Raw genomic sequence first — 8,976 nt, forward strand, 5'->3', positions numbered from 1 at the left:
ACTTTGCCTGTTATTATTGCATCTGATCTTTCAGGTAGTGATGAGGATAAGCTCTTGCGAATCTTGAGAGAATTCAAATCGGCCATCGGATGGACTATAGCATATATAAAAAGGGATCAGCCCTTCATACTGCATGCATAAAATTCTGCTAGATGAAGGTAGCAAGCCGAATGTTGAGCAACAGCGAAGACTTAATCCTATCATGAAAGAAGTGGTGAAGAAGGAAATTCTAAAGTAGCTGGATACAGGAATCATATATCCTATTTCTGACAGTTTTTGGGTGAGCCCTGTGCAATGTGTACCTAAGAAAGGAGGTATTACTGTGGTAGCAAATGAGAAGAACGAGCTCATCCCCACTCGAACAGTCACATGATGGAGGGTATGCATGGACTACAGAAAGTTGAATAAAGCCATGAGGAAGGATCACTTCCCTCTTCCATTTATTGATCAGATACTTGACAGGTTGGCTGATCATGAGTATTATTGTCTTCTGGATGGCTATTCGGGTTATAATCAGATTTACATTGCACCAGAAGATCAAGAAAAGACTACTTTCACTTGTCCATTTGGCACGTTTGCTTTTCGCAGAGTTTCTTTTGGCTTATGTGGTGCACCTGCCACTTTTCAGAGATGCATGATGGCTATATTCTCTGATATGATTGGAAATAATGTCGAAATGTTCATGGACGACTTCTCCGTCTTTGGATATTCATTTGATGAATGTTTGAATAATCTCCGGTCGGTGCTCAAAAGGTGTGTGGAAACTAATTTGGTGCTCAATTGGAAAAAATGTCACTTCATGGTACAACAAGGCATCATTCTTGGGCATAAGGTCTCTAAAAAAGCCTTGAGGTGGATAAAGCCAAGGTGGGGGTCATTGAAAATCTTCCGCCACCTATTTTTGTGAAAGGAATCCGTAGTTTTCTTTGTCATGCGGGTTTTTATCGGCATTTCATCAAGGACTTCTCTAAGTTATTAAAGCCGTTGTGCAACTTGCTCGAGAAAGATGTGCCTTTAAAATTTGATGATGACTTCTTGGCAGCATTCGAGACTCTCAAGAAGAGTTTAATAACTGCAATAGTTATTACGGCACCTAATTGGACAGAACCTTTTAAGATGATGTGCGATTCAAGTGATTATGCAGTGGGAACAGTTCTTGGGCAGCGCAAGAATAATATCTTTCATGTGGTCTACTATGCTAGTAAGACGCTTAATGGAGCTCTAATGAACTACACCACTATTGAGAAGGAGATCTTGGCTATAGTTTTTGGTTTCAAAAAATTTCGATCTTATCTACTTGGGACAAAGGTGATAGTATTCACTGATCACACTGCCATTCGCTATCTGGTCTCAAAGAAGGATTCGAAGCCTAGACTTATTCGTTGGGTGCTCTTGCTACAGGAATTTGAGATAGAGATTAAGGATCGAAAAGGTACTGAAAATCAAGTAGCTGACCATCTCTCTAGACTGGAGAATCCCGATTCTACTTCACATGATAAGACATTGATCAACGAATCTTTTCCGGATGACCAGTTGTTTACAGTTCAAGAGGAAGAGCCATGGTTCACAGACATTGTAAACTATCTTGTGAGCAATATAATGCCTCCTAATATGAATGCAGATCAAAAGAAGAAGTTTCTGCATGAGGTGAAGTGGTACATGTGGGATGAATCATATTTGTTTAGACAAGGAACTGACCAGATCATCAGGAGATGTATCCTATTTTGTGAGACGGAGGGGATATTACGAGACTGTCATTCCATAGTTTATGGTGGACATTATGATGGTGAAAAGACAGCAGCTCGTATTCTTCAAGCAGGTTTTTTCTAGCCTACGTTGTTTAAGGATGCACATCAGTTCATTTTAAGGTGTGATCGTTGCCAAAGAGTTGGGAATCTTACTATAAAGGATGAGATACCTTTAAATGTGATGCTTGAAGTTGAGGTCTTCGATGTTTGGGGAATCGATTTCATGGGACCATTTATCTCGTCCTACAATAATCAGTACATCTTGCTAGCAGCCGATTATGTCTCGAAATGGGTAGAAGTCAAGGCTCTACCGACGAATGATGCAAAGGTAGTGTTGAATTTTCTTCATAAGCAGATATTCACAAGGTTTGGAATGCCACGAGTTATCATAAGTGATGAGGGGTCACATTTCTGCAATTGTAAGTTCACTTCTATGATGCAGCGCTACAATATAAATCATCGTATTGCTACTGCCTATCATCCGCAAACTAATGGTCAAGCTGAAGTGTCTAACAGAGAGATCAAGAACATTCTAGAGAAAGTTGTTTATCCGTCAAGGAAAGATTGGTCTTTGAAGCTCGATGAAGCTGTTTGGGCATATAGAACAACATACAAGACTCCACTTGGGATGTCCCCATTTCAACTTGTCTATGGTAAGGGATGTCATTTACCTGCGGAGCTTGAGCATAAGGCTTATTGGGCATTGAAGAAGTTAAACCTTGATCTAGATGCAGCTGGGAAGAAGCAAATGCTTCAGTTAAATAAACTTGATGAATTTCGACTTCAAGCGTACGAGAACAACAAAATGTACAAGGAAAAAGTAAAAATATGGCACGATAGGAAGCTATCTCCTAAGTCATTTGTGCCGGGGCAACAAGTTCTTTTATTCAACTCTCGTCTCCGACTTTTTCCTGGAAAGTTGAAATCAAGGTGGTCTGGACCATTTATCGTCAAAAGTGTTTCCACATGGAGCGGTGGAAATTTTTGAGAATGATCCGGGTCAAGCATTCAAAGTAAATGTTCAGAGAGTGAAGCATTATTATGGGGATACAACAAACCGGGAAGTGGTTAGTGCCGTTTTATTGTCAACTTGATCGAACTACTCTACGTCAAGCTAATGACGTAAAATAAGCGCTTCTTGGGAGGCAACCCAAGATATGAGACCATAGGAACCCTTAGAATTTAGTACTCTATCCAAAAACCCAAAAAAATCAGAAAAAATGGCTGAATTTTTTTTCCAGGAACCTTCCAGGCGCCCGCCTGCAGGCTCCAGGTGGCTGCTTGCTGGCAGGCGCCCACCTGCTGGTTCCAGGCGACCACCTGTAGCCCAAATTTTCTAAAATTCGGTTTTCAGCCTTATAAAAAAAAGAAAAATACAAAAACAATTCCACAGCACTACAACCCCATTACCCATGATTTTCTTCTCCAAATCAACCACAAACCCCACTCCTAATCTAATTATAACCCTAATCCTACCCTATATATACACACAACCTCTCCATATACACTCCCATATACTTTCAACTAACAAACCCTTTCCTACACACAAAACACAACTTAGCTTGATGAAGATCACATAGGATGAAGCCATAACCAACCACGTTTACTTTATTGCACTTTACATATATATGCTCATATGATGAATGTATGTGTAGAGTAGTTTAATAATGCATGCTTAATTAGATTAAGGATGTATGTATTAGATACGACACCCATGCATGCTTGATAAACAAGATAAAATCTGTAACGATTCAAGATTTTAAAATAAACAAATGATTATGAGATTCTCGTGTTTATGAAACACCGAATAAAATATTAATCTTCTTTATTTCCGACATGGGGCGATTTTGTCAAAAGCGAGTTCAAATGAACTTGTACGGTTGTTGGTTTCAAGCGAGACCATTGTGACTCCCTCACTACCTGGAAATCAAACCATTGACAAATATTGATTTGAAGTATTTTATTCAAGAAAAAAATTGAGAATCTCTTTGAGATGGGATCATGATCATTTTAAAATAAACAAAATCCTAAATTTAAATATTAAGTTGATCAGATGCCTTCCAATGAGTCCAATGCGTTAACCCCTAGATCGATAAGGAGTGGGTTTGCCAAAGCGAAATACTCCCATCTATCGTGGGAGATGTGTTGAAGTATATCGATACTTTTTGACTATTGGGTTTGACTTAACTAAGTTACCACAATAGGATTATGAACTTAGAGGCATAGAATTTGGCGAGATTTATTAAGATAAATATGAACAAATGTTGTTCCCCTAAGCTATCCAAGAGTTATATAGTTGATATAATTGACAAATGTTGTCTAACTAAATAATCATGTTTTAGGAGAAAAGTCAAAGCTGACCTAACGTATTTTGAAATATGGATCTTGGCTCACTAGAAAGGATATAGAAGATATTCTTTCTGAATTAGTAGTTAGGGTTATTTATTTGAAAGAAATAGTGGGAGATATATATTATGAATATGTATATAAATAATTACTTGAAAATAATTTAATGATCATCTATAGACTAATGCATTTTATGTACTTTAATGTTGTAGATATCAAATGACAAATAACATAAATAACTTCTCTATGTAATAGTCCTTGAGAAGAACAAGCTGACATGAAATAATTTCCTCTACTGACATAGGAACTTGAGGATCATCCTCAAGTTCAAGGATGTCACTCAATCCCCTCCCTTATTTCTTCTAGATGAGAATAAAACATGTGTTGAACAGAGTGCTTACCAGAAGCAAATTGATTATGCAACTAATGTTTCATGTCTCATGCTTATAATTATGAGTGCTGAGCTTTAGAAGCAACAAGAGCATAGTGATGCTTATGATGTGATTGAGCACATTCAAATAATGTTTGAAGGATAGGCTCGTCAGAAAGATTTGACAATAATAAGGCACTATAATTTTATATTAATGAGAGAATGATATCCGGTTGGACCACATGTTCTAAAGATGATAGGTATACGTTCCTTGATATTTTGGGTTTCAAGATTGATCTAGAGACTCAGTTTGATTTGATCAAACAATCTTTGAACAACTTTTATTCCCAGTTTGTTGTGAACAAAATGAATGAGATAGATAAAATAGCCATTAAGTTGTTAGGCATTTTAGAACTGCTGAAAAAAAATTGTAAAGGCATGAACTACGTCCATATTGATGGTGTACACATGGAATGCAAATGGGAGAGGATAATGGACAGACAAGGTGAAGATTTGATATTATTCGGTGCCAAACCAAAGTCCAATCCCAAAGGGCTTTTGAGACCTGATAGTGGTGTTGCTAAAGGAGATGATTATCACTTATGTGGAAATAACTGGATGATTGTTAGTTAAATTGTCGAGCTTGTTTGAAAGTTCTGAAGAAAAAGACCAGCGATGGTCAAGATTCAGGTATGGGGTTAGAATTAGAGTAAAAGTTGTTGCTCTAGTTGGAGGAACTCGATGCCTAATTTTTCTCATAAGGCGAAGTTGAGAACTTGGTAAATTATTTTTACGTTCCTTCTTTTAGCAAAAACATATATCAATTTCTTTTCTAGACAAAAAATGTATTTCATTTTAATAAATAAACAATAGTTGTTTGTTCTATTTTAATGATAAGACTTGTAATGTTGCACAATTAGTTAACAATTTATATGTTCTATGATGACTCAAATCAAACATTACCTCTAGCATTGTCGTTTAGGCCATATTACAGATGGATACTTGGATAAGTTTGATTTTGATCATACAAAAGATGTGAACTTTGTCTCATTGGAAAAATGACTAAAGCTTCTTTAATATGATTAGGTGAAAGGGCCACCGAACGATTAGGAGTTGTATATAATAATGTATGTGATCAAATACGTATGATGGCAAGAGGTGGCTTATACTACTTCATAACATTTACTGATGATTTCAGTAGATATGGATATGTGGTTCTTATGAAGAACAAATCTGATTCTTTTAAATGTTCAAAGAATATAAGGCCGAAGTAGAAAAGCAAACTAGGGAAAGTATAAAAGGTTTACGATCAGATCGTAAAGGAGAATACATAAACCTCAAATTCAAGAGTTTCTTGAAGGAGTGTGATATTGTATCATAACTTACTCCTTCTGGAATACCTCAATGGAATAGAGATTCTGAGAGAAGAAATTGTACCTTGTTGGATATGGTGCGATTAATGATGAGTCAAGCGGATCTTTCAATCAATTTCTATGGTTATGCTCTAGAAATGACTGCATATACACTTAACCGAATTTCGACAAAAGTGGTTCAAAAGGCTCCATATGAGATATGCTGAGAAAAGTCATAGCATGTTATTTATGAAAATTTGGGGACGTGAAGCGTTTGTGAAACGTTTAGCCTCTGAAAAAAATGGACTATAATTAGATAGATGTTATTTTGTGGGATACCCAACTGAGACTAAAGGGTATAATTTTTATAATCCATCCAAGAATAAAATGTTTGTTGCTCGGACCCTTGTATTTCTTGAGGGAGAACTACTTTCTAAGAAAACCAGTGGAAGGACAATACATCTTGATGAAGATCGAGAACTGCATGATAATATTGAACCAGAGTTGGAACAAGATCAAGATGTACATCAAAATGTTGAAAGTAATCATGTTAAGCAAATGCAGGTTGTTCATAGATCTAGTAGAATTCACCATGAGCCCGGGAGAAATTATGGATTTCTCTTGAATCAAGATGGTGATGTGATGCTTATTGATAATGATGAGCCTCTCACCTACCAAGATGTTATGAAATGTCCAGACTTCGAGAGATGGATGGAAGCCATGAAATCCGAGATGGAATCCATGTATCAAAATAAAGTATTGACTTTAGTTGATTGATAAGTGGCATTTTATACCACTTAGAACATCTTAAAATGGCTTAAATTGGTGCCTTGAAATCAAGTATTTTGTGTATTTGATGCGTTTTCCTAGTGTTTATGCATTTCAGGGTATTAGTTGCATTTCGGAGGAGTAATCATCAAGAATAAGCCTTGGCATGTGTTCACCATTGCGAGAGGAAAGAAAGGGGCAGATTACGGCAAAGAAACGGAGCAAACTCAGGAAAAATCCAGTAGGGTCCTGAGCGCCCGCTCAGCTATGTCGAGCGGCCGTGCAGGGTCGAGAAATTAAATAATTATTTTTAGACTTCTACTTATGTTTGGCTTCCAACTTCTATGTAATCTGAGTTTTATGGGACTATTATATAAGTAGATTTGGAGACATTTTCATGAGGTTGGATCGTGGTATTAAGCAAGGAGCAAAGGAGATAAGGAAGAAGACCGTTTTGGCACAAATCAACGAAGAGGGAGCATACTTTCTTGTGATTCTTATTTCGTTGTAACGTTGGATGCTAGTTTTCTTACTTTGAACTTAATTACTCTTGTGACGTACTCTGATTTAATATAATTAGTTTAGTTATTATTTTCTTGTGTTTGTTTATCATGATTTCATATGAACCCATGATGACGATAAGTGCTATTATGGGCTAATCGTGATCATGGGGTCGCAACGGATTTACTATGGAATTCTTTAGTTAATTGTTTAATACTTTAGTGTGTGATGATTGTATGATATCTAGTATTGGTTTTGCGTATTCGTCTTATGTGCGTCGCGAACATATAAGATAGGGTGTTAATCTCTTGTGAAGTGACGGTGGATCTTGAGATTTAGAACTTGCCATGCTAGCATAGGTTCATGTATGATGTGCATGATTAGTGGGCAACTCTAACAGTTTTATTTGCCCTGTGTAATCAAAAGGAATAACTTGTGCTTAAATCGTTGTGTTGTCAATTTCTGTAGACATATAGGAACTCAACATAATTGATGCCTATTCAACTTCTATCTTAATTGTTGATGCTTGGTAGAATGGTATGAGTACAATGAAAGTTGGCTTTTATCAGTTTTGTGTTATTCGATTAATATCATCACTTTCACATGCTAAAGGTAATAACAATAACTATTGAAGAAAGTAGTAATGAAGTTGTGATCTCATGAATGTTTTAATATTGTTAATTGAAGTGTTATTTAAGTGATAAACTAAGTAATTTATTGTAGTTAATATTTAGTCAACAATTCTAAGTGTTAGTGTCTTAACATTGAGAAGTAATCATACGTTGGTGCGTGAGTTTAATTAAACAATAATTAGTCTGAGTCTCTGTGGGAACGAACTAGAAAGTATTCTATATTACTTGCGAACGCGTATACTTGCGTGAATATTAGCGCGTGTTTTCGCCCTAACAAGTTTTTTGGCGCCGCTGCCGGGGACTCGGCGTATTTGTTTATTTTATGTACTTACCATCATTGGTCATTAGGACTCAGTGATTAGGACATAGTTGTTACTTATTATTTCTGGTTGTGTTTCAGGTACTTAAGCGAGCGTTTATGCAAACTCGTTCTCGTACTCGCAAGAGGACTTTAGATACAACTGAGGAGACAGACGAAGTTCTTGATATTCCGGAGAAGATAGATTTTGAAGATTCAGATTCAGGAACTGAGCAGAAAGAACCAGTAATCATGGGTCATCGTATTGTTCAGGCTGATCCAGCACTTATGGACTTTTCTCGGCCTAAAATTGATGACATTCATTCAAGCATTCTTCATCCGGCTATTCAAGCTAACCCCTTTGAAATCAAGCTGGGCACTATTCAGATGGTGCAGAATTCTGTTTCTTTTGGAGGAGCTGCAACTGAAGACCCCAACATGCACATAAGGAATTTTGTCGAGATCTGCAGCACTTTTAAGTATAATGGCGTGACTGATGAGGCTATCAAGCTGAGGCTTTTCCCATTCTCACTGAGGGACAAAGCTAAGGACTGGTTACATTCTGAACCAGCCGGGTCCATCACTACTTGGCAAGATCTTGCGCAAAAGTTTCTGGTGAAGTTTTATCCGATGGCAAAGACTGCTGCTATGAGGAGTACTCTTACTCAGTTTGCGCAGCAACCTACAGAATCTATGTGCGAAGCTTGGGAACGCTACAAGGAAATATTGAGGAAGTGTCCACATCATGGAATGCCCGATTGGATGGTGATCACTGGTTTCTATAATGGTTTGGGGGCCCAATCTCGGCCTATGCTCGATGCAGCAGCTGGAGGCGCCTTATGGGCTAAAAGCTATACTGAGGCTTATAATCTTATCGAAACTATGGCTGCAAATGAGCATCAAAACCCAACTCAGAGGATGATGCCTGGGAAGGTAGCAGGTATTCTGGAAGTCGATGCAG

General features: G+C 37.4%; 1 non-coding gene across 1 annotated transcript; it reads right to left on the reverse strand.

Moving 5' to 3' along the window:
- Positions 1 to 8,660: 8,660 nt before the first annotated feature.
- On the reverse strand, positions 8,661 to 8,767 carry LOC141669608 (small nucleolar RNA R71). Its single transcript, XR_012553877.1, has one exon. It is a non-coding gene; the product is annotated as a small nucleolar RNA R71 (small nucleolar RNA).
- Between the last annotated feature and the right edge of the window lie 209 nt (positions 8,768 to 8,976).

Source organism: Apium graveolens, chromosome 6 (genome assembly GCF_009905375.1).
Source record: "Apium graveolens cultivar Ventura chromosome 6, ASM990537v1, whole genome shotgun sequence".
Classification (NCBI taxonomy): domain Eukaryota; kingdom Viridiplantae; phylum Streptophyta; class Magnoliopsida; order Apiales; family Apiaceae; genus Apium; species Apium graveolens.